Below are 7780 nucleotides of genomic sequence, written 5' to 3'. Positions count from 1 at the left end.
TAAAAAGCCATGCAGAGTGCATATTTATATTTGTGGACGGTAGCCAACCACCATAAACTCCACAGCTGTTGACTCCACAGCTTTTATTTGATGACTTTTGTACCATTTCCGAGAGGATGCATGAGTGTGGCTTCTTTGGAAACAAATATTCTATGTAAGCAAAACATAATTTAAGCTGAACTTTTAAATGTATAATAATTTGGGCACTGTTTTGTATTAGGTACGTAACAGCGCGGTAAGATGCCGCGAGAATTAGCGCCTGGCGACCTTATCCGCTGGTGCATTACCTCATACCAGCACAAAAAATATTATTTTCAATATCTTCACTAGTAAAGGGCTTCATGCACACATAGCTCGATTTGGTGTTTAATGCATCTCCTCGCCGGCAGAACTGCTTCCAATTTTTCGCCAGATTTGCGTCCATAGGAAACGAAAAAAAACTTATATCGCACGCTTTCCTTTTGTTTACACTATTACACTTTGCCACGGCACACTTCATTTTGCTTTCTAATGTCTCAATAATTGTTTAAAACCACGTAGAAATATACATATATTAAAATTATTATTTGGTTTTTTCGTATGCTCTCAATCAACAATTGGACCAAGATGACGTCACGCACACAGCTGATTCTGTCAAAATCACAAAGAGCGGATTAGCGGTACCGCGATTGGCGCAATCTCTATTTCTCTCAATCGTGGACAGAATCGTTGTTTGCATGACGTCACTCTGGTGCAACTTGTTTACGTTTTCCTTGCAACATTTTTTCTTCTCCTTCCATTCTTGCTCACGTTTTGGCATTTCTCTCTCGCAATTGCACCAGTGTGACGTCACACAAAAGTTATTCTCAAAAATCCTCTCAGATCGGCGCAATCTTGTATTCTATCATTCTTGGATACATCGAGGGCACCTTAAAATCGCTCAATTGTTTTCTATGTTCATACTATATACTCAGAGGTGGGCAACGCCGAGGCCGAAAAGAGCCACATATAAATTCTAAATGCTACAAAGAGCCACAAAGAAACAACAAGAACCAAATTTTATTTTTAAATAAAATTATTATTAGAAATGAAAAACATTTGGGTTGTTCACACTTGCCTAGTTATCAGGTTATCTGGTTAAAAATTATTATTCTCTAGTGTATGTTATTGTTGTAAACTGAATAAAAAATATAACCACATAACCAAATAACTTGATAACCAGGCAAGTGTGAGCAACCCAATTAATTTTATTATTATTCTAATGTACGTGAGATAGATATTAAAGAAAATTCAAAAGATTCTTTGGCCAAATTTTCAAAGTATGGTTTTACGTCAGTTAAAGCCGTTCGTAACAGTTCTGTTAAATGTTGGTTAGTCAATAATTACGCTCGTTTAAAATCTCAAGTAAAAAAATGTCCAACAGCGAAATTCCGGCGAAATGTCATCTGTTCTCTCACAATAGAAAAATATCCAAAATAGTGCGCGAAGAGAAAATTTGCAGAAGCTTGCAAGTTAGACGAACAGCTGATAGAAATTCTGTTTACATTCAAAAGTATAAAATTGAAATAGTAAAAAACATATCCCGAAGTCTTATCCTGGCACAGTTGATTGACTAAACGAATAATTACTTCTTACAACTTTAATTATATTTTACTATTTTATCTTCCAAACCACCAAATTCGATTTAGGGATTTGCATAAATTCCAACCAGCTGTTTTTGATCAGCTGTTTTCTTGTTGGCAAATTGCTGTTGTGTTTTTCCAGCAGAAACTAGCAGCTTTCCCTCAAAATGAAATGACATTTTGCTCTCTCAAATTCCCCTACTTTGCAAGTTTTTGGCGTACGCGAACACAAAAAGCTGATAGCTTTTATAACTTTCAATAACTCAATAAACATTTAGGTTTGATCGCAACTTGAGGTTAAGTTGAGAACTAAATTATTTATCAAATCTCCAACGTTGTTTCTCAACAGTACCTCAAGTGGAGGATCATAGCGTTCTCAACGAAAAGGGCATTTTTATTTGTATGATAAAAGGACTGTTTCTCAAGTTGAGAAAATGCTAGTTCTCAACTTGAACTCTACTGTAATTCTCCAATTGGTCTCAACCATATCAGTGATATACTGAAATTGAAATAGTAAAATACCTTATACCTTTTTGATTGAACGACATACATAGATGAATTTAAATATTAATTTTTCATTTTATTACTCGTTTTGTATTATGTAGTTAATCAATATCGTATTACAATAATTAACTTCACAGTATACAGTCAGACAGTGATTTTGCCACTTTATTCACTTCGCGTTTTATTTTCTTTCAAGATTATTTGAGGATACTTCGAAGATTATTTACTTTTTGTTGGTAATTTTCCTCTTTATATAGCTTTCGTTTTTCACTTGATAATTAAAATTTTTATTCTCTTTCACTTTTTACCTATCTGCGCGTCGGTTAGAGATGAGTTGGATAATGATGTTGGATATCGACTTGAGAACTATGAATTTCTCCAAAGTTGGAGAAATATTTTTTTTAGTGTTTATTGGGAATTATCAGGTACGCAAATGCAATTAATTGTGAACGGTATTTTGACTTTACGAATTTCATTGTAGAGAACAAAGACTCACAGTTATACGTTGTACCAAAAATTTAAAATACATACATATATGGCACACAGCTGTTTTCAACAGTGGATATTTTAAATCTGGTACTTGTTGCCGGAATTCAAGCAATGGCAAAGCTTTATGTTGCATTTCCAGTGCCCTATCTTCTTTTAAGTCCAAAAACTCCAACTCCTCTTCCCTTTTCTTAAAAAGGAGTATTTCGGATATTGTAAATTCATCCTCAATTGTGTTACGTAAAAAATGTTTATGAAGTATGCAAACGTACATTTAAATAATTTCAAATCGGCAAATCTTTTTCAAAATCTGGTTTTAAATCATGTGCAATATGATGAAATTTTTTTTGAGATCATGAATAAAAAGGCGTAGTTTAGCTTCAAAACTTTAAATAATTTGGACAAATCAAAAACATTTTTATTCTCTCCTTGTAGAGACAAANGTGAGCAACCCAATTAATTTTATTATTATTCTAATGTACGTGAGATAGATATTAAAGAAAATTCAAAAGATTCTTTGGCCAAATTTTCAAAGTATGGTTTTACGTCAGTTAAAGCCGTTCGTAACAGTTCTGTTAAATGTTGGTTAGTCAATAATTACGCTCGTTTAAAATCTCAAGTAAAAAAATGTCCAACAGCGAAATTCCGGCGAAATGTCATCTGTTCTCTCACAATAGAAAAATATCCAAAATAGTGCGCGAAGAGAAAATTTGCAGAAGCTTGCAAGTTAGACGAACAGCTGATAGAAATTCTGTTTACATTCAAAAGTATAAAATTGAAATAGTAAAAAAACATATCCCGAAGTCTTATCCTGGCACAGTTGATTGACTAAACGAATAATTACTTCTTACAACTTTAATTATATTTTACTATTTTATCTTCCAAACCACCAAATTCGATTTAGGGATTTGCATAAATTCCAACCAGCTGTTTTTGATCAGCTGTTTTCTTGTTGGCAAATTGCTGTTGTGTTTTTCCAGCAGAAACTAGCAGCTTTCCCTCAAAATGAAATGACATTTTGCTCTCTCAAATTCCCCTACTTTGCAAGTTTTTGGCGTACGCGAACACAAAAAGCTGATAGCTTTTATAACTTTCAATAACTCAATAAACATTTAGGTTTGATCGCAACTTGAGGTTAAGTTGAGAACTAAATTATTTATCAAATCTCCAACGTTGTTTCTCAACAGTACCTCAAGTGGAGGATCATAGCGTTCTCAACGAAAAGGGCATTTTTATTTGTATGATAAAAGGACTGTTTCTCAAGTTGAGAAAATGCTAGTTCTCAACTTGAACTCTACTGTAATTCTCCAATTGGTCTCAACCATATCAGTGATATACTGAAATTGAAATAGTAAAATACCTTATACCTTTTTGATTGAACGACATACATAGATGAATTTAAATATTAATTTTTCATTTTATTACTCGTTTTGTATTATGTAGTTAATCAATATCGTATTACAATAATTAACTTCACAGTATACAGTCAGACAGTGATTTTGCCACTTTATTCACTTCGCGTTTTATTTTCTTTCAAGATTATTTGAGGATACTTCGAAGATTATTTACTTTTTGTTGGTAATTTTCCTCTTTATATAGCTTTCGTTTTTCACTTGATAATTAAAATTTTTATTCTCTTTCACTTTTTACCTATCTGCGCGTCGGTTAGAGATGAGTTGGATAATGATGTTGGATATCGACTTGAGAACTATGAATTTCTCCAAAGTTGGAGAAATATTTTTTTTAGTGTTTATTGGGAATTATCAGGTACGCAAATGCAATTAATTGTGAACGGTATTTTGACTTTACGAATTTCATTGTAGAGAACAAAGACTCACAGTTATACGTTGTACCAAAAATTTAAAATACATACATATATGGCACACAGCTGTTTTCAACAGTGGATATTTTAAATCTGGTACTTGTTGCCGGAATTCAAGCAATGGCAAAGCTTTATGTTGCATTTCCAGTGCCCTATCTTCTTTTAAGTCCAAAAACTCCAACTCCTCTTCCCTTTTCTTAAAAAGGAGTATTTCGGATATTGTAAATTCATCCTCAATTGTGTTACGTAAAAAATGTTTATGAAGTATGCAAACGTACATTTAAATAATTTCAAATCGGCAAATCTTTTTCAAAATCTGGTTTTAAATCATGTGCAATATGATGAAATTTTTTTTGAGATCATGAATAAAAAGGCGTAGTTTAGCTTCAAAACTTTAAATAATTTGGACAAATCAAAAACATTTTTATTCTCTCCTTGTAGAGACAAATTCCAGTTTTGCGAATGTTCCATCATATCGGTAAAGAACATTAAGTCAGAAAGCCAATTTTCATTCCCCAATTCCGGGTAATGTTCCGATCTCAATCTGCGTATGTGTACATAAAAAGAATAAAATNAATTGAAATAGTAAAATACCTTATACCTTTTTGATTGAACGACATACATAGATGAATTTAAATATTAATTTTTCATTTTATTACTCGTTTTGTATTATGTAGTTAATCAATATCGTATTACAATAATTAACTTCACAGTATACAGTCAGACAGTGATTTTGCCACTTTATTCACTTCGCGTTTTATTTTCTTTCAAGATTATTTGAGGATACTTCGAAGATTATTTACTTTTTGTTGGTAATTTTCCTCTTTATATAGCTTTCGTTTTTCACTTGATAATTAAAATTTTTATTCTCTTTCACTTTTTACCTATCTGCGCGTCGGTTAGAGATGAGTTGGATAATGATGTTGGATATCGACTTGAGAACTATGAATTTCTCCAAAGTTGGAGAAATATTTTTTTTAGTGTTTATTGGGAATTATCAGGTACGCAAATGCAATTAATTGTGAACGGTATTTTGACTTTACGAATTTCATTGTAGAGAACAAAGACTCACAGTTATACGTTGTACCAAAAATTTAAAATACATACATATATGGCACACAGCTGTTTTCAACAGTGGATATTTTAAATCTGGTACTTGTTGCCGGAATTCAAGCAATGGCAAAGCTTTATGTTGCATTTCCAGTGCCCTATCTTCTTTTAAGTCCAAAAACTCCAACTCCTCTTCCCTTTTCTTAAAAAGGAGTATTTCGGATATTGTAAATTCATCCTCAATTGTGTTACGTAAAAAATGTTTATGAAGTATGCAAACGTACATTTAAATAATTTCAAATCGGCAAATCTTTTTCAAAATCTGGTTTTAAATGATGTGCAATATGATGAAATTTTTTTTGAGATCATGAATAAAAAGGCGTAGTTTAGCTTCAAAACTTTAAATAATTTGGACAAATCAAAAACATTTTTATTCTCTCCTTGTAGAGACAAATTCCAGTTTTGCGAATGTTCCATCATATCGGTAAAGAACATTAAGTCAGAAAGCCAATTTTCATTCCCCAATTCCGGGTAATGTTCCGATCTCAATCTGCGTATGTGTACATAAAAAGAATAAAATAATAAAAAAACAACACAATGGAAAAGAATGTCCAACAAAGAAATATGTATTTTAAAAAGTAAAAAGAGCCAAAATGTTCTAAGCAAAGATAAAGTAAAAAGAGCCGCGTTTGCCCACCGTTACTATATACCTATAATACGTGTACCGAATTGTAAGCAAATCGGACCATAACGAAGATCTTTTTCGAATAGATCGGTCCCTGCCCACTTACCGAAAATTTCAAGCAAATTGGACCATAAATACCGGAAAAAAGAATCCTATATGTTAATCTAAGCAGAAGGCTACCTACACATGTGNCGTAAAAAATGTTTATGAAGTATGCAAACGTACATTTAAATAATTTCAAATCGGCAAATCTTTTTCAAAATCTGGTTTTAAATGATGTGCAATATGATGAAATTTTTTTTGAGATCATGAATAAAAAGGCGTAGTTTAGCTTCAAAACTTTAAATAATTTGGACAAATCAAAAACATTTTTATTCTCTCCTTGTAGAGACAAATTCCAGTTTTGCGAATGTTCCATCATATCGGTAAAGAACATTAAGTCAGAAAGCCAATTTTCATTCCCCAATTCCGGGTAATGTTCCGATCTCAATCTGCGTATGTGTACATAAAAAGAATAAAATAATAAAAAAACAACACAATGGAAAAGAATGTCCAACAAAGAAATATGTATTTTAAAAAGTAAAAAGAGCCAAAATGTTCTAAGCAAAGATAAAGTAAAAAGAGCCGCGTTTGCCCACCGTTACTATATACCTATAATACGTGTACCGAATTGTAAGCAAATCGGACCATAACGAAGATCTTTTTCGAATAGATCGGTCCCTGCCCACTTACCGAAAATTTCAAGCAAATTGGACCATAAATACCGGAAAAAAGAATCCTATATGTTAATCTAAGCAGAAGGCTACCTACACATGTGCCAAATTTGAAGCAAATCGGACCATAATTAAGATTTTTTCGAAAATATCGGTCCCTGCTCCACGTACCGCAAAAATTACCCTATATGCTAACCTAAGCAAAAAGCTACCTACATACCAAATTTTAAGCATATCGTACCATAAATAAGATTTTTTCGTATAGATCGGTCCCTGGTCCACCTACCGGAAAAATTTAACCATTGACATGGTGGTTGCTGAAGGTGGCAGGTAACAAAATCAACGGAAATAACGTCAATTGACACTTCGGGCCCCGATTCAGCTATGCAAACCATGTGCAATTTGTCAATGAATATATCGTCGATGTTTTTGCAAAACTGCCCATCGACCAGTTGCAAAACCGCCTAAATCACCGTTGTGGCAAAAATGAGATTTGGTAATCCTGAAATCCAGGCATCGAGATTTATGTATAAAAATCATAAAATCGTTTGTAAAATAATTGCTACAGAAAACACCGTCTCTCAAGGCAGTGCCTTCAAAGAAAACCCGTTTTTTCGCTCTCCTGTAAAATTTGAGTGCCGTAAGATAGGCCGTTTTGCAATTGATCGATGGGCGGTTTTGCAAAAACATCGACGATATAGTATTATCTAACAAATAATTTTTGCCAACGTCAAATAACACATGAGGGTATATAATTATTTCTAATGCCATACCTGGCACTATTATATTTTTGGAAATTTTACTTTTTCCACTTACAATATAACAATTACTGTTTGATCAAAAAAAATTTTAAGAAAATATTCAATTGTTATGTATTTTTTCAGATGTTTATTTTTGTTAAATGTGGGAACCCTAACTA

The 7780-nt window shown here is 32.7% G+C and overlaps 1 protein-coding gene across 2 annotated transcripts in view; it reads left to right on the top strand.

Annotated features, from left to right (window-relative positions):
• The window catches only part of NAAT1 (Nutrient Amino Acid Transporter 1), a 106843-nt gene that overhangs the window by 4147 nt on the left and 94916 nt on the right, over positions 1-7780 (top strand). The window lies entirely within an intron of this gene.

Source organism: Rhagoletis zephyria, unplaced genomic scaffold (genome assembly GCF_001687245.7).
Source record: "Rhagoletis zephyria isolate East Lansing unplaced genomic scaffold, Rhagoletis_zephyria_1.1 Rzeph_scaffold_00747, whole genome shotgun sequence".
Lineage (NCBI taxonomy): Eukaryota > Metazoa > Arthropoda > Insecta > Diptera > Tephritidae > Rhagoletis > Rhagoletis zephyria.
This window is presented reverse-complemented; position numbering and strand designations above follow the sequence as displayed.